The sequence below is a fragment of the Lipotes vexillifer genome, unplaced genomic scaffold (genome assembly GCF_000442215.2).
Source record: "Lipotes vexillifer unplaced genomic scaffold, Lipotes_vexillifer_v1.1 scaffold1272, whole genome shotgun sequence".
In the NCBI taxonomy this organism is placed as follows: Eukaryota; Metazoa; Chordata; class Mammalia; order Artiodactyla; family Lipotidae; genus Lipotes; species Lipotes vexillifer.
In genome coordinates, this window is record NW_006779909.1 from 1,768,217 (window position 1) to 1,791,703 (window position 23,487).

Here is a 23,487-nt window from a genome sequence, read left to right on the forward strand (position 1 = left end):
TTGGTTACTTAAATTGTTCATAATTTCTCATTTTAGCCTGTCAGTGTGTATTGTACCTTGCAATCATGTTTCCTTTCTTCACATTGGTAAAAAAATAAGCAGCATCTGTAAGATTATGATTTTTAATTTTGTTGCCAGTGAATATTTCACTCCATCAAATCCTGTCAATCTTGAACATTCTGGCTAAATCTTGGTTTGCGGTTTTTAAAACAGTCACTCCATTTCAAAGTCTGTCTTTCCTTATAGAATGTAGAAATTATTTTAACGTACCTACCTTGTGGTTTTTGTCCTGAGCACGAAGAGGAACACTTTCCTAACCTAGTTATCCATAAACGTTCATTCCAGAAAGGGCTTTGTTACTGAATGGAAGGAAGAGATTTCAGTACACTCTTAGGTCATGCTACTTGCCATTTTGTAAAATTTCTTTTCTCTTTGCTTTTTTCCCCTTATTTAGTTTAACTTTCCTAGTGATAGGAAATATAAAATAGCCCTAGATATTTCCATGGGCCAGTGTGATGACTGGTTTTTTGTTTTTGTTTTTTAACTGGCTTCAGTCCCATAATGTGTATTTACTAGGAGATAATGCATTTATAAGCATTTTAACATGTAAAGTGGACTAGAAATATTTATAATTTCACAGACAGGACAGCATTTTATTTTTAATTTATTTTAAAAGAGGCACTACTTGTGTAAATCTGAACTGTGGGATAGTTCTTGCTTTGAGAGATAGAGAAGTAAAACCTCTTATGCGGAAACTTGTGGCCATGACTTTTGTATCATATCATAGACAGTAGTGTGTCTGTAACATGAGTTTCTTGCAGTTACAAATGGGCATTTAGCATAGTGTATGATTATAATATTATGTGATAAGTAGCTTTCTAATGATCATAAGGTATCAAGATGAAAAAACATGCAATTCAGTAATTGAAAATTTAGTGCAAAACTACAGCTGTGTCTCCATTCATCAAAAGAATTCATATGCACTTTAAATTGTTCAGGTACCAGTGAGCATTGTCCATGCAAGAGTGGTAGCTGGGTGAATAATCTCTTTGCTGGATAAGTGAGTGCTTAAGGACCTAGGTCAGTGTCTAAAAACTTACTTAGATTGAAGTTTATGAATTATAGCAAGTTATAATGCTGGAAGCAAAAAATAAACATTTGATTAAAGGGTTTGTAATAGTAATTTTTTGATTCAGAACTGTTATTTACTGGAAAATTGTGAAAATTTACATTGGTGTACACTTTACCACTACAAAACATTTTGTGTGCTGTACATTTTAAGTGAAATAACATTCCAATTTTATTTTTTAAGATATGAAAATATGAAATGTACATATATATGTACATTTATGTACATATGTAAATGTACATATATATGTACATTTATGTACATATGTAAATGTACATATATATGTACATACACGCACACAACTTGTTCTTATGGTTTCAAATTCTTCACTCCTACTTTTTAAAAAACCTTTTTACCCATTATAATTAACTCTACTTTCTGTGTCTTCCTCCTTCCCCTTTCCCACCTGCCATTTTGTTTATTCCATGTCAGTGTGCCATGTGGGAAGGTACCAAATTATATCCAGTTTCCTCCTAGTAAAATTACTCTAAAAATTTTCACATAGTTAGACAGGAATATTAACTCATTTAAAAAAAAACCTCAGGGCTTCCCTGGTGGCATAGTCATTGAGAGTCCGCCTGCCGATGCAGGGGACACGGGTTCGTGCCCCGGTCTGGGAAGATCCCACATGCCACGGAGTGCCTATGCCCGTGAGCCATGGCTGCTGAGCCTGCGCGTCCAGAGCCTGTGCTCCGCAACGGGAGAGGCCACAACAGTGAGAGGCCCGCGTACCGCAAAAAAAAAAAAAAAAACTCAAAAGCTGATGTGCAGTAGTTACTCCAAATGATAGATTTTTTTAAAGGACTCCCTGAAAGAGGCCAATTCCTGATATTTCTTTGCGTTTTCTAACCTTATTTTGATTGAAATCATACCTATTCTTAAATAAAAATTGAAGGCTTATGTTTCTGCTCTTTCACTGCAGTTCTGTTCTGCACTGATACCTTAAAGTTTGTTTAAGTGAAATTTGACATAAAGAAGTACAGCCTATCTAGGAATTTAATGTATGACATCACTGGTTCCCCCCCCCCCTTTTTTTTTCCTTTTAAACTAGAGTCAAATTTGAATTTTGAAACCGGGGAATTTGGTCCCCTTTCTTTAAAAATAAGATAATATCTAGTTGTTCAGGTCTCTTATTTTTGTTTTTTTCTAAATTAATACTTATTACTTTGTCTTACCCTTATGCACAGTGTTCGAATATTTAAGCATATAAATCTTAATATTTTTAAGGAAAATAGCTTCTGTAGTACTGTTGGACAGAGAAGAGGTCAGTCAAGGCCATGACTCCTGTTTGTATTAAGCTGAAATCTGGAAACCAGCAAAGGTGAAGTGTATTTGTTTTCAGCTCTGGCTGTAAGCAACAGGCCCCAAACTGGAAGCTGGCACATTTTTTAGACCATGGCAGATGGGGGATGAGGGGTGGAGATCTATTTTTAAGTGGACCATGTTGGTGGCCAGTAAGTAGTATTCAGCTCCAAAGAGGGAGATTCCTGAACATATACTGAAGAAATTGTAAGAATCAGATTGGAAATTTTTCAGTTTTTTTCAAAAACGAAGTTACTATCTGCATACATCCTCCTACACACCAAATAACCCAGAATAACAAAAGGGCATTAGACTTGAATTTTGGGTGTATGATTTTAGTGTTACCTTAATTATCCTGTACTTTGGATATAATGGTTTTTGCTAAAATTATACCATCTAAAGGAAGCGGCTTAAGTTTTCAATGTGATGACTTTGGGTTAGAATGCTAGGAACTACAGAAAATTGCACAGGCATTTGGAATTTATTCTATTTTTCTTAGATGCATTTGTCAAGCTTTGGCATTTCTTTTAAATGTGATGACCCCCAATTTGCCAAACTGTCAGAAGTCAGTGAAGCAAAGAATTGAAGATAAAATGTTGATTCAAAGATTGTCCCCCCTAAATCCCTCACCCTGGTCTCTGAAATGGAAGTTTGGAAGGCATTTATATAGAAGATTGGTCTGGCAGCCTTTATATTTGCATTTAAGTTTACTAGCATCCCTAATCTTGGTTTTATGGAAAAGAGAAAATTTTTGTTTCTATTACATTGTATTTCATCTGTCTGATTTCTGTGGCAGGTTAAGATTTTCCTGGTCCATCAGGGTGCATTTTTCCTTAATAAATGCTGTATGTAAATAAGAGCAGTTCACTTCTTAGTTTGGGATTTTTCCCGCTGATAAATGTTTGTTAAACATTTCTTTACCTCATGTGCTAACCTTTAAAAATCATGCATTTGTTTTTGAACAGAATTTATTATTCCTTGAGTATGCTTGTTAGTTTGTGGGTGTCCTCATTTCACAAAACCAAGATATAAAAACTCTTAATTGTTTTATGATCCACTTTAAGTATAGAGAGAACTATTATTAATATACCATTAGGATGTCATGTAGGTTGGTAAAGTGCACATTCAAAAAGTTATATCCCTCAGTGACACAGTATATGATTACATTTTGACAAAATAAGATTATTTAAACATGTTAGTTGGATTATTTCTTTTGCGACTGTGTCTATATAGTATATTTAGGGGAAAAAATACAAAATTAAAAGCACCAAAAGGTAGAACCTAGAGCCAGCCTGCAGTGGGATCCAGGTTGAATTCTATACTAATCCTGTAGGAATTGCAACTGTGTTTTCTTTTTCACAAGAAACTAAACCAAAGTAATTTGGTATTTTGAGAGGGCATATTTCCCACCCCAAAATCAAAATGTATTGAAAATAGAAGCACTGTAGTTTAGTATTTGTGTAGCAAAATACAGAATTGTGTCTGTGTCTTTAAGGGCTTGTAGAGGTTTTAAAATAGACTTAAAAGTAAAAAAAAAAAAAAAAAAAATTGTATATAATAGCTATCAACAGGATAATTTGAACTGTTTATGCCAGGTACCATTTTAAATGTACAAGCATTCCTCAGAAATACTGCAGGCTCGGTCCCAGACCACTACAATAAAGCAAATATCAAAACAAAGCCAGTCACACAAATTTTTTGGTTTTCCAGTGCATATAAAAGTTATGTTTACACAGTACTGTATGTAGTCTATTAAGTGTGTAATAGCATTATGCCTAAAAGCACAATGTACATACCTTAATTTAAAAGTACTTTATTGCTAAAAAATGCTAACCATCATTTGGGCCTTTTGAGGGGCTTTTTGCTGGTGGAGCGTCTTGTCTCCATGTTGGTGGCTGTTGAAGGCTGGGGTTGCTGTGGCAATTTCTTAGGATAATGAAGTTTACCGCATCATGTGACTTCCTGTTGCTAATGGTTTCTCTGTAGTGTGCAATGCCATTTGATAGCATTTTACCCACAGCAGAACTTTGAAAATTGGGGTCAACCTCTCAAACCCGGCCCTGCTTTATCAACTAAGTTTACATAGTATTTTCAATCCTCTGTTGTCATTTCAGTAATCTTCACAGCATCTTCACCAGGAGTCAGTTCCATCTCGAGAAACCACTTTCTCTGCTCATTCATAAGCAACTTCTCCTCTGTTAAAGTTTTACCGTGAGACTGCAGCAATTCAGTCACATCTTTAGGCTCCACTTTGAATTCGAGTTTTCTTGCCGTTTCCTCCACTGAAGTCTTGAATCCCTCAAAGTCATCTACGAGGGTTGGAATCAGCTTCTTCCAAATATTGATAATTTGTCTTCTTCCCGTGAGCCACTAAAGTTCTTTTTTTTAAATTTATTTTTGGCTGCATTGGGTCTTTGTTGCCGCACGCGGGTTTCTCTAGTTGTGGCAAGCGGGGGCTACTCTTCATTGCGGTGCACGGGCTTCTCATTGTGGTGGCTTCTCTTGTTGCAGAGCACGGGCTCTAGGTGCGTGCGGGCTTCAGTATTTGCAGCATGCAGGCTCAGTAATTGTGGCACATGGGCTTAGTTGCTCCGTGGCATGTGGGATCTTCCCGGGCCGGGGCTCAAACCCATGTCCCCTGCACTGGCAGGACAGATTCTTAACCACTGCGCCACGAGGGAAGTCTAAACCACTCATGTTCTTAATGGTATCTAGAATGGTGAATCCTTTCCAGAAGGTTTTCAATTGACTGTACCCAGATCCATCAGAGGAATCACTGTGGCTTTATGAAATGTATTTCTTAAATAAGATTTGAAAATTGAAATTACTCCTCGATTCATGGACTGCAGAATGGATATTGTATTAGCGGCATGAAAACATTAATCTTGTGATACATCTCCATCAGAGCTCTTGGGTGACTAGGTGCATTGTCAATAAGCAGTAATATATTGCAAGGAACCTTTTTTTTGAGCCATGGGTCTCGACAGTTGGTTTAAAATATTCAGTAAATCTTGTAAGCAGATATGCTGTCATCTAGGGCTTTGTTCTTCCATTTATAGAGCATAAGGAGAGTAGGTTGAGCCTAACTTTTAAGGACCCTAGGACTTTGGGAATGGTAAATGGGCATTGGCTTCCACTTAAAGTCATCAGCTGCATTAGCCCCTAACAAAAGAGTCAGTCTGTCCTTTGAAGCCTTTAAAAAAAAAAAAAAATTATTTATTTTGGCTGCGCTGGGTCTCAGTTGCGGCATGCGGGATCTTTGTTGCGGCATGAACCTGAGCCCCCTGCATTGGGAGCGTGGAGTCTTACCCACTGGACCACCAGGGAAGTCACTCCTTTGAAGCTTTAAAGCCAGGCACTGACTTCTCTCTAGCTCTGAAAGTCCTACATGGCATCTTGCTTAATGTAGCCACCTTCATTTATTATCTGAGCTAGATCTTCTGGATAACTTGCTGCAGCTTCTGCATCAGCACTTGCTGCTTCTCCTTGCAGTTTATGTTGTGGAAACGGCTTCTTACCTTAAACCTCATGAACCAGCCTCTGCCAGCTTCAGACTCTCCTGCAGCTGCCTCACCTCTCTCAGCCTTCACAGAACTGAAGAGAGTTAGGGCCTTGCTCTGGATTAGGCTTTGGCTTAAGGGAATGTTGTGGCTTGTCTGTCTTCTATCCAGACCACTACAATTTTGTCCATATCAGCCATAAGACCGTTTTGCTTTCTTATTCATGTTTTCATTGGAGTACCACTTTTAATTTCCTTCAAGAGCTTTTCCTTTGCATCTACAACCTGGCTGTTCGGTGCAAGAGGCCTAGCTTTTGTCCGGTTTTGGCTTTTGAGACACCTTCCTCACTAAGCTTAATCATTTCTAGCTTTTGATTTAAGGTGAGAGATGTGCACCTCTTCCTTTCACTTGAATGCTTGAGGCCATTGTAGGCTTATTCCCTGGCCTAATTTCTATACCGTTGTGTCGGGAGACAGGGAGGCCTGAGGGGTGGCAGATGGGGGAGTGGCTGGGTAGAGCAGTCAGAACACACACAGCATTTATCCACTGTTTGCCATCTTACATGGGCACACCGTGCCTCGTGCCTCAAAACAGTTAAAACAGTAACCTCAAAGATCACTGATCACAAATCACCGTAACAAATATAATAATAATGAAAACGTCTGAGATACGCAAGAATTACCAAAATGACACAGAGACACAAAGTGAGTGAATGCTGTTGGAACAATGGTGCTGATAGACTTGCTCAGTTCAGGGTTGCCACAAACCCTCAATCTGTAAGAAACGCAATATCTGTGAAGGAAATAAAACAAAGCACAATAAAACAAGGTATGCCTGTTCTAACCCATTTAATCCTTACAAAGAGCCAGTGAAGAGGGAATTATTACTCATTTTTTTTGCAGATGAGGAAACTGAGATACAGTAGTTACATGCGTCTGAGGGCACTCAGCTGATAAGGGGCAGAGTCAGGATTTGAACTCACATAGTCTGGTTCTCTACAAGTCACTGCTAAGCAGAAGAGCCCAAGAAAGCTAACACTGTATAGAAAGTGGAGACAAAATTTTCATTTTGGTATAAAATGAGAAAATGAATTAATATTCAGTAGACAGAATAACTAGCTGGATCTAACTTGAACTGCCTGGAACAAGGGAGTTGGTGGGGTCGGGTGGGGGGTAGGACACTGACATTGTGTGGAAGCTGAGGAATTGTGTGTCACCTCGAGATTTATTTTCAAGCATTACTTAAAGGCCACCTTAGAGACATATCCAGAAAATGGTATTTAGTTCACTTGCCAGTCATTGATTTGAACCATGCAGGAAAGAAATTTAGGGAAAGTTACAGAAGTTAGCATTAACCAAAATTTAAAAAAAAATTTTAAACATATTTGAATAGACAAAACATATGACTCAAAATTAAGAATGTTCAAACAGATATATAGGGTGGCAGAAGAACAGAAACATAGGTCAATGGAACAAGATAGAAAGCCCAGAGATAAATCCACGCACCTATGGTCAACTAATCTATGACAAAGGAGGCAAGGATATACAATGGAGAAAAGACAGTCTCTTCAATAAGTGGTGCTGGGAGAACTGGACAGCTACATGTAAAAGAATGAAATTAGAACACTCCCTAACACCATACACAAAAATAAACTCAAAGTGGGTTAGAGACCTAAATGTAAGACCCGACACCATAAAACTCTTAGAGGAAAACAAAGGAAGAGCACTCTTTGACATAAATCACAGCAAAATCTTTTTTGATCCACCTCCTAGAGTAATGGACATAAAAGCAAAAATAAACAAATGGGACCTAATGAAACTTAAAAGCTATTGCACAGCAAAGGAAACAATAAACAAGATGAAAAGACAACCCTCGAAATGGGAGAAAATATTTGCAAACGAATCAACGGACAAAGGATTAACCTCCAAAATACATAAACAGTTCATGAAGCTCAATATTAAAAAAACAAACAACCCAATCCAAAAATGGGCAGAAGACCTAAATAGACATTTCTCCAAAGAAGACATACAGATGGCCAAGAAGCATATGAAATCTGCTCGACATCACTAATTATTAGAGAAATGCAAATCAAAACTACCATGAGGTATCACCTCACACCAGTTAGAATGGGCATCATCAAAAAATCTACAAGCAACAAATGCTGGAGAGGGTGTGGAGAAAAGGGAACCCCCTTGTACTATTGGTGGGAATGTAAATTGATACAGCCACTATGGAGAACAGTATGGAGGTTCCTTAAAAAACTAAAAATAGAATTACCATATGACCCAGCAATCCCACTACTGGGCATATACCCAGAGAAAACCGTAATTCAAGAAGACACATGCACCCCAATGTTCATTGCATCACTATTTACAATAGCCAGGTCATGGAAGCAACCTAAATGCCCATCGACAGACGAATGGATAAAGAAGATGTGGTTCATATATAGAATGGAATATTACTCAGCCATAAAAAGGAACGAAACTGGGTCATTTGTTGAGACGTGGATGGATCTAGAGACTGTCATACAGAGTGAAGTAAGTCAGAAAGAGAAAAACAAATATCATATTAACGCATATACGTGGAACCTAGAAAAATGGTACAGATGAACCGGTTTGCAGGACAGAAATGGAGACACAGATGTACAGAACAAACGTATGGACACCAAGGTGGGAAAGAAGCAGGGAGTGGTGGTGGTGTGATGAATTGGGAGATTGGGATTGACATGTATACACTGATGTGTGTAAAATGGATGACTAATAAGAAACTGCTGTATAAAAAAAATTAAATTAAATTAAAAAAAAACTGGGCTTCCCTGGTGGCACAGTGGTTGAGAGTCGGCCTGCCGATGCAGTGGACACGGGTTTGCGCCCTGGTCCGGGAAGATCCCACATGTTGCAGAGCGGTTAGGCCCGTGAGCCATGGCCGCTGAGCCTTCGCGTCCGGAGCCTGTGCTCCGCAGCGGGAGAGGCCACAACAGTGAGAGGCCTGCGTACTGCAGAAAAAAACACAAAAAACACAAAACAAAACCCAGATATATAGGGAATATTCTCTTTCCCAACTCTGACCCCTAGCTACCCATTCTTTTCCCAGAGGCAGCTAATGTTACAGCCTTGTGATGTATCCTTATTGATACTTGATGTATATATGCACACACACACATATATATACAAGTTTATAGTATATATTTCTTCTTCTACACAGATGGTAAAATACTTACACGTTAATGAATCTTATAATTTAAAAAGTACGCAGCCAATGGGACTTCCCTGGTGGTCCAGTGGTTAAGACTCTGCACTCCCAATGCAGGAGGCCTGGGTTCCATCCCTGGTCGGGGAGCTAGATCCTGAGTGCCGAAACTAACAGCCTGCATGCGGCAATGAAGATCCCAAGTGCTACAACTAAGACCCAGTGCAGCCAAATAAATAAACATTTTTTAAAAAGTTAAAATCATGTGATAAAGAAAGAAAAAAAAGTACACAGCCAGGGGCTTCCCTGGTGGTGCAGTGGTTGAGAGTCCGCCTGCCGATGCAGGGGACGTGGGTTCGTGCCCCGGTACGGGAAGGTCCCATATGCCGTGGAGCGGCTGGGTCTGTAAGCCAGGGCTGCTGAGCCTTCACGTAAGTTTAAAAAAAAAGTATGCAGCCAATTTTCAAAGTTTTGTGTTCACTGAAAATTATTGTATCAAGAGGATGTAACACAATATAGTGCTATGCTGTACCATATGGTGGCCATTTGTGACTATTTACGTTTAAATTAATTAAATAAAATAAAAAATTCAGTTCCCCAGGTGCATTAGCCACATTTTCATGTGTTCAATAGCTATGTGTGGTTAGTGGCTACCATGTTGTATGATGCAGATATAGACCATTTCCATTATCACAGAAGGTTCTTTCAGACAGTACTAAAGATATATTGATATATAATTAGTTATTGGGCTATAACTTAAGGCTACCAACTAGTTAGCATTACTTTGAACAAGTAAATTTCTCATCTTCAAAATAGTTTGAACCTCATCTCTCATTCAAATGCACGGTCAACCTTCTGAACATTAGGGAAGAAAACTCTAAAAAAGTGTCCCTCACCACCCTTTATAAAATAGCAAACCCTATCCATTTCTCTTCATTTCCTATACAATGGACATTCAACCCCTTAGCAAGAACTACTGGCTCTACCTCCAGAATATACTTGGAATCCATTTCTCCTCATCTCAGTTATTATCTTAATGTTAGCCATCATCATATCGTGCTTGAATTTTCACAATAGCCTCTTAAGTGATTCCCCCCTAATAGCTCACACATTTTATTTCAACACAGCAGCTTGTGATTTTTTGAAAACATGTCAGATCATGTCCCTTCTCTTCTCAAAGCCCTCCCTGTGGTTTCTCATCTCATACAGAATAGCATCATCTGTTCTGAGGAAGCTTACAAGTTCTCCATGATGAGTTTCTCCATTATCTCTTGGACCCCATTTTCTACTATTCTCTCCCTCACTGTTCCAGCCAGACTGGCCTCCTTTCTGCTTTTCATACATCCTAAGCGTGCTGTCAACCCAGAGCCTTTGTACTGTCTGAAATACTCTTCCCGCCACATACCTGCACAGCATGCTGCTTTGCTTCTTCAAATACCTGTTTAAATGACACCTTATCAGTGAGCTCTTTCCTCACCACCCTTCATAAAATAGCAAACCCTCTCCATTTCTCTCCTTACCCCCTAATATTTCATTGCTTTGTTTTTGACTATAGCATTTATTACCTGCATACTATAATTTTATTCTTGTTTATTGTCTATCTCCACTAGAATGTAACATCCATTAGAGCTGGATCTCCAGAAACTAGAATGGCATCTGACACATTCAATAAATATATGTTGATAAGTGAATATTTTTGTATGATGCTGTCTCTAGAAGTATAAAGATAAAAAAGACCTAGACTTGGGATTTCCCTGGCGGTCCAGTGGTGAGGACTCCGTGCTTTCACTGCCAAGGGCGTAGGTTCGATCCCTGGCTGGGGAACTGAGATCCTGCACACCACACGGCAGGGCCAATAAAAAAAAGACATAGACCCTCACAGTCTAGTTAATTGACAAAGAAGCCCATACAAATAATTACAATACAGTGTAATAATGTGCTTATCCAAAAACAGTTAAGTGGAGTAATATTAATCTTCATCAAAACTAGGTTTGTGAGATAGGCATGCTGATATGTTGCTCATGGGAGTGTGAAATGGGGCCTCCTCTCTGGAGGGTACTTTTCTAGTAGGTATCAAGAGTGGAAAATGTTCATACCTTTTGACCCAGTCATTTCACTTGTAGGAATGCAATCTAAAGAAATGGCGTTGCTGTAGTATAAAAAAATTTGAAAAAAATTAGGTAAATAGTTAAAGTATGGCGTATTTGTAAGATAGACCATAATGCAGTCTTTGGAATCATTTTTGGCAGAATATTTAATAAGATGACAAAATGCTTATGTTAGAGGAAAACCTAAGAATACGCACCTATCACTTTAAGTTGTTACTGTTAAAGGTTGGGATTGGGGTGGGAGACGTCCTTTACTTTTCATTATTCATACAAAAATATTTTATGATCAAGAATTAGTTTTGCCAACTTTAGAAACGCTTGACTAATTTTTTAGTGGAAAAATAAAAATAGGACCCTAGTATATTAAGAATAATTTCAATTTTATGTACATAGAAAAAGGCCTAAAAGGAAATACACACACTAAATAGTAACAATGCTCATACATGATTTTTTTTTTTTTTTTGTCATTTAGAGATTTCCTATGATGAACTTATCTTTTAATTTTTTTTTTTTTAATTTTTGGCTGTGTTGGGTCTTTGTTGCTGTGCGCAGGCTTTCTCTAGCTGCGGCGAGCGGGGGGCTACTCTGTTGTGGTGCGCGGGCTTCTCATTGCGGTGGCTTCTCTTGTTGCGGAGCACGGGCTCTAGGCGCGCAGGCTCAGTAGTTGTGGCGCACGGGCTTCATTACTCAGTGGCATGTGGGATCTTCCCGGACCAGGGTTCGAACCCGTGTCTCCTGCACTGGCAGGTGAGTTCTTAACCACTGTGCCACCAGGGAAGCCCTGTAAGTTTGGGTTTTGTTTGTTTTGTTTTTTAGATTCCACATATAAGTGATATCATATATCATATTTGTCTTTCTCTGACTTATTTCACTGCGCATAACACCCTCCAGGTCCATCCATGTTGCTGCAAATGGCAAGATTTCCTTCTTTATGACAGAATAACATTCCATTGTGTGTATATACATACATACATATATATTATATATACACATTTTCTTTTCTTTTTTCTTATTGAGGTAACATTTATCATTATGTAAGTTTCATGTGTACATTATATTTCTACAACACGCTCACCACCAAAAATTTATTTTCCACCTGTCACCATACAGCTGATCCCATTTACTGATTTCGCCCTCCACACCCTTCTTCTCTGGTAGCCACTACTCTGTTCTCTGCATCTACGTGTTTGTTTTTCTTTGGTTTGTACACCGCATTTTCTTTATCCATTTATCCACTGATGAATGCTTAGGTTGTTTCCATATCTGGGCTATTGTAAATAATGATGCAATAAGCATCATTAGTGTTTTTGTTTTCTTCAAATAAATACCCAGAAGTGGAATTGCAGGATCATATGATAGGTCTTCTTTTAATGTTTGAGGAACTTCCATACTGTTGTCCACAGTGGCTGCACCAATTTACATTCCCACCTGCAGTGCACAAGGGTTCCTTGTTCTCCACACCCTCACCAATGCCTATTATTTCTTACCTTTTTGACAATACCCATTCTAACAGGTGTGAGGTGGCATCTCATGGTTTTGAGTTGCATTTCCCTGATGATTAGTGATGTTGAGCACTTTTTCATGTTCCCTGTTGACCATTTGTATGTCTTCTTTGGAAAAATGTCTATTTAGATCCTCTGCTCATTTTTTATCAAGATTTTTTTTTCTTTTGCTACTGGATTGTATGTGTTCTTTATATATATTCTGGATATTAACCCCTTATCAGATACATGATTTGCAAATATTTCTCCCATTTGGTAGGTTGCCTTTCCATTTTATTTATGGTTTCCTTTGTTATGCAGAAGCCTTTTAGTTCGATGTAGTCTCACTTGTTTATTTTTGCTTTTGTTGTCTTTGCTTTTGGTGTCAAATCCAAAACAATCATTGTCAAGACTGAAGTCAAGGTGCTTACTGCCTATGTTTTCTTCTAGTAAATTTATGGTTTACTTAATTTTTTGAAATTCGTCTGTGGTCCACTAAATTCAGCTGAATTCCTCTTGAAGATTTACATTCCTAAAACTTAACTGTAGAATTAATTTTCTCCTTAATAAAGATACTCATCACTGACTATTCTATCAGAAAAGAGCTTCCTTATCTTCATTAGTTATTTTCATTGGCATTGTAAATTTTGTTGTCTCTTCATAGGATCAGCTAGAGCTGTGTTTCTCAAATTTTAACCTGTATACAAATCACCTGGGAATCTTGTTAAAATGCAGATTTTTTGATTCAGTAGGTATCAATTAATTCTAAAGTAATTAATGCTAAAGCTGCTGGCCCATGGACCATACTTTGACTATCAAAGGCTAAGATTATTTTCAGATGTTGTATGTTAGGCCTGCTGGCACAGTAATATCTCATCTTTTACAATAAATGTATCTCTAAAGACATTGGATAGTTACTGTGGTTGTAAAATTGAAACACTTTTTAAAGAGAGATCACTATGAATTCCCATAAAGAATGCATTCTTACATAATTAATTATTGAGAGTAAATCCTGAATTGTATCCAAAGTATGATAATAAAATAATGTCAACAGTATTTTTAATAAACATTAAAGCTCAACTATGTGTTCCTTTAAAAATAATCCCTTGTGTAAGCTACTGCCTTAGTCTAACAATGCTGCCATCTTTAGGATATGTTTGGAACACCTGCTTGGGAGTTAACTATAGTATTTGTAACTCATTTGTAAAAATAGGCCTGATGAAGTGATAGATATCTTCATCTTTTGAGGATAAATGGGATGTTTTGGGAAGCAGTCAAAACTAGCTGGATCCAAGACTGATGAACATGGTGGATTGTATGCTGGTTATTATTATTTTGGGTTAAAAATAAGGAACACTGTAATGAAATCTATTTTGTGTTTGTAGCGTATCATTTCATTCTGTAGGAGGAGCCCTACAAACAACATGATATTGTTTTAATGAGTTCATGTCCTTTCAAGGCAATTACTAATTTGAAGAATAATACTTATCTGAGCATATAAATTCTGGTTTCTGGGTTAAAGAAATCAGTCTCATTATCAGAGTTTCAAAATACGTGAGGCAAAACTGATAGAACTGAAAGAGAAATAGATAAATCCACACAACGCCCGTCTCACAATAATCAATAAAAGTAGACTGAAAAATCAGTAAGCATACAGAAGATGTGAAAGACACTATCAACTAACTTGAACTATTTGATATTTATAGTACATTCCATCCCAAAACAGAAATGAACATTCTTTTGAAGGTCACTTGGAATATTTACCAATAAAGACCATGTGCTTCACCATAAAACATGTGTCAATAAAGTTAAAAGGATTTAAATCATACAAAGTATGTTCTTTGACCAAAATGGAATTGAGTTTAAAAACCCATAAAATATAGAATTAAAATATATGACAGCAATAGCGCAAAGGAAGTGCATTGTTGTAAGATTCTTACACTGTTAATGAAGTGGTATGTCTTTATTTCAAGGCAGCCCGCGATGTTAAAGATGTATATTGTTAAGTCATGGAGCAACCGCTAAAACACACGCACACGCATGCGTGTGCGCTCACACACACACCAAAAGGTATAGCTAATAAGCCAACAGTGGAGATAAAATGGAAACATAATAAATAATAAATCCAAAACAAGTCAATAAACAAGGAACAAAGAAAAGATGAGTCAAATAGAAAACAAATAGCAAGATCTTAGCTTCAATTCTTATGTTAACTCAAAGAGGTAGATACTTTACAGATAAGGAAACTGAGACCTGGAGAGATTTAAGTAATTTGCCTAAGGTGACACAGCCAGTATGTATTGGGGCTGGGATTTCAATTCAGGTCCCCTGTCTTCCAAGGTCTCTGTACTCTATCTAACGCCAAGGTACTGTAGTAGTGTGTGTGTGTATGCATTCTAGCTACCTGTGTGTAGAATAATTTGGAGAACTAAACCCCTATGTCTTCTAAGAGCTGTGAATATGACTGACATTTACATTTCCGCATGCCTGTATAACTAAAATAAATTCTTGCTTTTCGAATTACAGCGAAGCTATATAGAATTATTTCTTGAGGGTTTTCCCATCTGTCTTCACTCTCCATCACAGGTCAGGATGTGCGTAGATTCTCTGCAGTTGAGGGAGTGGGATGAAATGGTGCTGGCGCTGCCACAGTGAGGACAACCTAAGTCATTTCCCACAAACCTCTTCAAATCTTTTAAAAGCTTCTTGCTGTGTTCATTATCTATGTATATACACATACATGAGCACAGTACACTAACACGTTAAAATATTTTGACACTCCATACAATATGCCAGGTTCTGTGGTAGGCAAAAGATATAAAAAGGTGAAAGAATTAATTACGTCCCCTGATATCAGAGTTAAAAGTCTCATGAGGCATACAAACTTTATACAAAGAATCATACAAATATATATAATACTGTCATAAGTGCTATGAGAGCAGCAGGATACCATGATAGTTTAACAGGATGACCTATTTGCAGGTCCTCAATGGAAAAAGTCATTTTCTTTTTTTTTTAACATCTTTATTGGAGTATAATTGCTTTACAGTCATTTTCTTCTTATACAAACATATTGAAGACTTTGAAACTATTACAAAGCCACCAAGCTAGAAGTTGACTATAAGTAAGTTGAGTTAGTAATAAAACAATTATTTCAACTTTAGCATGCTTGGAGCCACGTGATATATTTCTAACCAGAGTCTCTTGAGTATGAAGGGCTGTCACCGGCAATTATTTTGAAAGTTATTCATCCTTTTCTTTCCAATTTACGAAAAGAATGATTTTTTAAAAAATATTATTTATTTATTTGGCTGCACTGGGTCTTAGTTGCAGCATGTGGGATCTTAGTTCCCCGACCAGGGATTGAACCCAGGCCCCCGAGAGTGAAAGCCTGGAATTCTAACCACTGTAGTCCATAACATTTTTGTTAGATGAGAATAAAGATACACATCTTAAAGCTGTATTTCAAAACCATGTTTTAACCTCATTTATTAAAATTTGACAATGCATAAGTACAAGGTCCACAAGATATTCTATTTTGATATAACTCATCCCACCTTATCTATCATCTATCTATCTATCTCTTCATTCATTCATAGAAGCAAGCATATTTCTTAAACATCAGGATCAATGAATACAGAGGACTACTGACAGAGGCATTGAGACTGTGTCTCTATGGATCTTTAGGACTGAATCAGAACCAAGACTCACCTGGGACCCAGAAACTGCACCAATATTCGTCTGGGAATTTTTTCAGGATTTTGAGCGTCAGTCTTCTCGGGCCACATTGAGAAATGAATTATAGTTGGATCAGCCAAAGCTGCGTAGACTTAAGAAGTAGTTACTGTTTTATCAGCCTCATTGTTGCAACTTTTTCCCTCAGCCTTGCAAATCTTCAAAGATCAGTTTTATTGGAGTCAGTGAAACACGGGCTTCTCACCTGGAACGGGCCGCCTGGATCAGCATCTGGCCTTTAGCGCTTCACCACCACTAGCTCTGTGACCTTGGGCACATGTCTCTAAGCATCAGTTTACTCATCTGCAGAGCGGGGATAATATTAGAGTTTACCGTAGGCTGTAAGAAGATTCACTGCGATAACAATAGTAAAGCATTCAACTACTGACTTAAAAAATGTTCACTATTCAAATTATTAAAAATTAAAAGGTCATTTATGTCAAGATGTCGAGTCTCAAGATTTCAGTGAAGGGGAAACAAAGAGATCTTTGAACTATCTAACTCATCCCCACGATCAATTGTGATTAACTTTTTCCCTTTACTGTGCCTCCGCCTTGCTCTACGTCCCAGGGGGCTGACGTGTGGACATCAAGGTGCTCTCCTGCCCTCTGGTTTCCAGTTTCTCGCAGCTAGAGGGGAGCATCGTGAGGAGACAGAAGTGAGTTGAGAAGTAAGGGTACTGATTCTCCTGGCTCCCTCCCTGCAGGCTCTGCCGAGTCTAACCACATTTCCTCACGTGGAGATCACATTTCCTAGCAGGGAGCCCTCATTCCAGTACACCCACAGGCTCACCTCACCTCTTCAGGCCGATGACAGTGCCCTGCCAGTGCAAGGTCTGGACACTACACTCCCCATTGTAGTTTCAGGCTACCCTGCTCACACCTTTGGACTAAGTGTTTTTATCCAGCTCTTCTCAAATCAACCGTGCCATCTGTTTCCTAACAGACTGGTTGAAACACCAGGTATGTATCACTAGGATGGTGTCTATGTGAGGCCTGAGCAACAGCTTTAAGGGGAGGGGGGGAAAAAGGAAAAGAGAAAATAGAATGATTCAACCAGGATTTGGGAGCACACCAAATTATATATGAATAATTCTTTCCCTGAATTGGCATGCACTTCGGCTGATATGGTCAAATTGAACTATTTTGGTATGATAGAGACAGACTCAGTGACCTTTATTTTCTCTCCTCTCATTCTATGCCTGATTCAGCTTTGTAAATACAGCTTTATTGGGGGAACAAGTTGCCTACTGGAAGTTGGGATTTTCTCATAATTCATAATAGGTCTTGGTCATTTTTCTCCAACTAGTTATTCAGCCGCTGGCTGTATTTATTTGGTTCTTGGGACACGGTACCTGATACAGGGCCAAGCACATCAGGCTCTCAGTAAATATATTGCATGAATGTGTAATCAACTTTAAAGGCTTCATCCGTGTTGTAGTATGTATTAGTATTTCATTCCTTTTTGATGACTGAACAACACTCCACTGTGTGGATATACCACATTTTGTCCATTCATCAATTAATGGACATTTGGATTGATTCCACTTTTTGGTATCATAGGGCTCCTGTGAACATTTGTGTCCAAGTTTTTGTGTAGACATGTCTCCAATTCTCTTGGGTATATACCCATGAGTGGAATCGCTGGGTCAAATGATAACCTATATTTAACTTTTTAAGGAATTGCCAAACTTTTTCAAAGTGACTGCACCATTTTACATTCCTATCAGCAATGTATGAAGGTTTCAATCTGTCCATATCCTAGCTAGTATTTGTTATTGTGTATCTTTTTCACTGGTATTTCACTGTGGTTTAATTTGCATTTCCCTAATAACTGGTGATGTTGAGCATCTTTTCATGTGCCTAGTGGCCATTTGTATCTTCCTTGGAGAATGTATATTCAGAACCCTTGCTCACTTTTAATTAGCCTATTTGTGTTTGTTGTTGAATCGTAAGAGATCTATATTCTGGCTACAAGTTTCTTATCAGATATGTAATCTCCAAATATTTTCTCCCATATTCTGTGAGTTATCTTTTTGTTCTTAATGTTCTTGGAAGCACAAAAGTTTTTCATTTTGAAGTACAATTTATCTTTTCTTTTTTCTGTCCCTTATGCTTTCCGGTGTCATATTGAAAAAAACACGGCTTAACCCAGGAAGATTCACTCCTGTGTTTTCTTCTAAGAGTTTTATAATTTTAGCTCTTCCATTTAGGTCTATGACCTATTTTCAATTATTTTTTGCACATGGTATAAAAGTAGGGGTCCAATTTCATTCTTTTGGATGTGGATATCCTGTTGTCTCAGGATCATTTGTTGAAATGACTATTCTTTCTCCATTTAATTATCTTGGCACCCTTGATAAAAATCAACTGACCACAAATGTAAGGATTTTTGTTGGCTATCTGGATTCCTTGCATTTCCATCAGAACTTTAGGATAAGCTTGTCAATTTCTGCAGAGAAGTCACCTGAGATTTGGATAGAAATTGCAATGGACCAGTAGATCAATTTGGGGAGTATTGCCATCTTAACAATATCGATTCTTCCGCTCCATTATCATGGGATGTCTTCCCGCTATTTAGATCTTTTAAAATTTCTTCCAATAATGTGTTGTAGTTTGCAGTGTACAAGTCTGGCATTTGTTTTTTTTTTTTGCGGCACGGGCCTCTCACTGCTGTGGCCTCTCCCGTTATGGAGCACAGGCTCCGGACGCGCAGGCTCAGCGGCCATGGCCCATGGGCCCAGCCGCTCCGCGGCATGTGGGATCTTCCCGGACCCGGGCACGAACCCGCGTCCCCTGCTTCGGCAGGCGGACTCTCAACCACTGCGCCACCAGGGAAGCCCTGGCATTTGTTTTTTAAAATTTATTCCTAAGTATTTTGTTCTTTCTGATGTTATCGAAAATAAAATTGTTTTTTAAGTTTCATTTTCAGAGTGTTTATTGTTAGTGTATAGAAATACAGTTGATTTTCGTATATCGATCTTGTATCCTGTAACCTTGCTGAATTTGTTCCTAATACTTTTTTGATCTGTAGCTTTTACTCTGTGTGACCTGCTACAAAATATTAAAAAACCGAAGTTACTTAATAATCCTCTTTCAATGCTTTAGAATAATAAAATAATTTAAATTTCATTTTAATTGATATCCCAATTCAAACTCGAATTACTTGGACTAAATTATTATTTATTCATCCAAAACTACGGTTCAGAACGTTGCATCTTGTAGTGCAAAAATAAAACATCTCTTTTCCCTAAAATGAAAAATGTGTTTTGTCTTAGTTTTTACTTAGTCTAACTTATGAATGACGCTTATTCAGTTTCGCTGTTCAGTAATGGTTGATACATCAGATTTATATTTTACGTAATAACTAAAAGTGGGAAGCCACCGCTATGCCACCTTATTTAGCCATAGCTACTTTGCTTTTGTAGTCAGGTCACTGTTCAAAAACCATAAACAAGCAGCGTCTGTTTATTGTTAAAGGTCAAGAGTAGCAGCTGTAGGGTTCCTCCTCTCCCTGATAGAATGGAACTATAGAAGCATGTATGTTTAAAATGTGAATGTGCAAGATACTGTACAGAAGTCCTGCATTACATGTCCCTGGATCATCACTGGTTGTCCCATTCATTCACTAGATCAAGTGAATTTTTGGATGAGTTCTGGTCGGTTCCCTGACATAACCATCTTTTCTGTTTAAAAACAAACGACAAACAAACAAACAAACCAGAAAAGCATCTTGAATTGGAGAAAGATGCAAAAAGCAAGGTAAAACACTTAACAGAGACTTGACATTTATTGTGCAGCTTCATCTCCAACAGAACATGTGGCATTCTAGAGGTATATGAGGTAATAAAATCAATACTCCAGTTAGAACACCTGAAAGAATTGGCTCTAGTAACAAATGTTTCTTATAATTAAAAATATTGAATGTTTAAAAAATTCTTATAACATTTTAAGTTCCTAAAAGAAAAGTGCCTAACACTTAAAAAACAACTTACTCTTCTATATAAATTGTTCACAAAAAATCTTGCTATTCTATATTACACTACGCATTTATAGTTTTATTAACATACCTCTGGTGGGTTTTAACTCTACACAGTACAATCAAATAGAAATTATTCATAGAGAATCAACAAGACTTCCAACAATAAAAATATTAGGATCAATGGATTTGTCACAGTTTCTCCACAAGTGTTCATCATAGAAAATAGAGTAAAGGCAAGTTGGCCCCAGTGTTAGGCTGCTACATGGAGTTCCAGAGAGGGGAGACACACAAGGGCAATGCTTAAATGGGGCAGGGTCGGACTAGACCAGTGACCTTGAAGGTTTCAGGACCCCTCTCATGGACTGGCATGCCCTATTCCTTAGAAACAAAGCCAGGCCCTGGTGGCCACGGCAAGCTCTTGAACTTAAACACAGCCAGAGATGTTAAAGCCACAACTACAGGAAAGAACAGATTACTGTATTTTCCTACAAAAACTTCACGACAGTTCTCACAGTGACGTCATAGATTGAAACCCTCTCTTCCAAACCGGACTCATCAATTCTAAGGCTATGAATACAACGAATGTGAAAAGTGAATGGACATTGGCTAACTGACGTCCAGTGCCATTTCTACCTTCTGGCCGTTCCCAAAGACCACCACGTCACTGAGTTCAAAGTTTTGCTTTTACATCCCTGCGTTTTTGTACTGGGAACCTATGACAGAAATGTGAACAAATTTTAATTTATTCATTACTTCAATTAAACAACAAATCCATTCCAAAGTGTTTAAGGGGTTTGAGAACCTTAGCTACTAGGGAAAACTGAACTAGTCATTCCTCTTACTAAACCCAAAGACTTCCTCTTATTAGCTGAGTACCTTGGGCCGTGTCCTTATCAATAAAACGGGGTGGTAGCAATAACACCCTAGAGGGTGGTGGTGAGGATTAAAATGAGAGGATGCATTAAAGTGCTTACCAAAGTACCTGGCGCACAAGGGCTCAATGTAAGTAAGCTATAGCTATTGTTATTGTTAGTGGTTTTGAATGGGCCTAAACAGTTTTCCAATGTGCACAAGACCCATCAGGCTACTTGTAGTGGGGCAATTATTCTGAGAATGAACAGGCTTTTGAATAAGTCATCTTAGCAGATGAGTTTTCACTGTAATTTGGGGAACTGTGATTCAGTGAAAACCTAGCCTGTATATTAGCCAGCTATGGATGGTCATGAGGAAGTTTAATCCGGTTACTTTTACCACAAAGACTTGGTAATTTAGTGCTTTCAAGAGCCAAGCTTACCGAGCTGGTCATTAGATGGGTGAAGTCCAGGCCTCTCCATGTTTCTTGCAATTGAATATACTGTGGAGGCTAAGAGTGGTCCCTAACGTGTAAACATATCCGTTATAGTTTTGAATTTTAACTAGGAGGCAAGTGTCGGTGAGCTATTATTTTTGCACCCCGTGCTGCCTGCTGTCAACCCTTCACTCTCCTCTAAATAACAACACAAATAGAAGAAGTGATGCCACCGGCTGATAAAATTTAAGTAACTGCGGAGGGCCATCAACTGGGTGACATTTTTCTACATTATTCAAGTGAAGTGGTTATTTATTTTTTTCTTTTTGAAGTGGTTATTTTTATCCAGTACTTACACGACTGAAAGAAGCCATCACTATGTTTACAAAAATATATCATAATGATACATACTGCTGTTTAGACACATTTACACTAGAGTTCTGACTCAAGCATCCTATCTGACATGTTTTGCCAAGCAGTTTTGGCAAGTGTCACCACAGTAAACGCGCACCAGCAAGGCTTGCACCATATGTGCAAAATCACTTTCTATTACATTTCTAAAACCTGGTATATAAGAGCTGTCAAAAATTACAAACATCTGTACTGTGAAATGAGAAAAGTTTAAATCTTTTTTAAAACGAAGTTATCCAAGAATGAGACTTTTAAAAATGATAGAAATCTAAGAAAAACTAAGGAGGTAGTCAGTGGGTATTAGGTTTAGGTTCTAGAGTACACGCTGAATGACAGAATTCAAATGAGGGCAACGTACGTTTGCTTTCCGGAAAACAGTGCATGCTTCATCCTACTTGATGCTCCATCCATTTTCTGATAGCAACAGGAGGTCAAGCCATTAAAGGTGGCAGGAAAATGTAGACATCACGAACTTGCAGATTCCCAAGTTTGTATTATTGTCTAGATTTTTGGAAAACATCTGATAGTACAAGAATATACTGGACTTAACCATTCTATCGATATCTGACACATGGAGGAGCTGGATCAAATAAGATATTGAGTAATTTATATCGCCTTATAATCCTGGTGAACAAATTTCTCAGGTCAACGTGTTTATGACTGATGAAGGGCTAAGAAAGATCCAGAATATAAAATGACCCACTTGCCCTACAGCTATGGAGTAGCCACATGTATAACATATCTCCCAATTCCCCTACCAAAGGAGATGATGACTATTTCCAGCAAATGCTCTAATACTATCCTCTCCATTCCTAGTGAAGCCTTATGAAACATAAATGGTGACAGTAGCCTCAGTGCTGTGGTGGAAATTCTCAACCAAGAGAGTGGTGCCTGGGTTCAGGGCTGAATATTTTCAATTGAGAGTTTTTCTCCAAAGCATTTAATACTGAGGTTAAACCATGAGATCGTGAATGGTGGACCTTCAAAAGAGACCGTGAGAAATGGGAGCTTAGTAACTGCTCGCAGAATATGACGCATCCCCCCCACCCCATCTCCCGGTTCCTGGCCTACATCCCCCAAACAGATCACTGAAGGGTTATGCTGGGCCAAGCGGAATTGCACTTGGCGTTCCATTCACTGGGAAAACAGGCATGCTCTTTGTGATGTGACTTTAATTTGGGAAAACTCAGGACACATCAAGACACTGTCACTGAGAGTAGGTATGGTTCCCTTGATAGATGGGATTATGAACCATGCCCAGTCACTGACAAAATACCAAATTTGGTCCGTGGTGTCAGGCCAGACCTATGACCTTTTCTCTCACCAATGAGGTGGAGCAAAGCTGCATCCTGAGCTGTTTTAA

General features: G+C 38.2%; 1 pseudogene; it reads right to left on the reverse strand.

Annotated features, from left to right (window-relative positions):
- Positions 1-4,267: 4,267 nt before the first annotated feature.
- LOC103074867 (tigger transposable element-derived protein 1-like) lies at positions 4,268-16,497 on the reverse strand (annotated as a pseudogene).
- Positions 16,498-23,487: the final 6,990 nt, after the last annotated feature.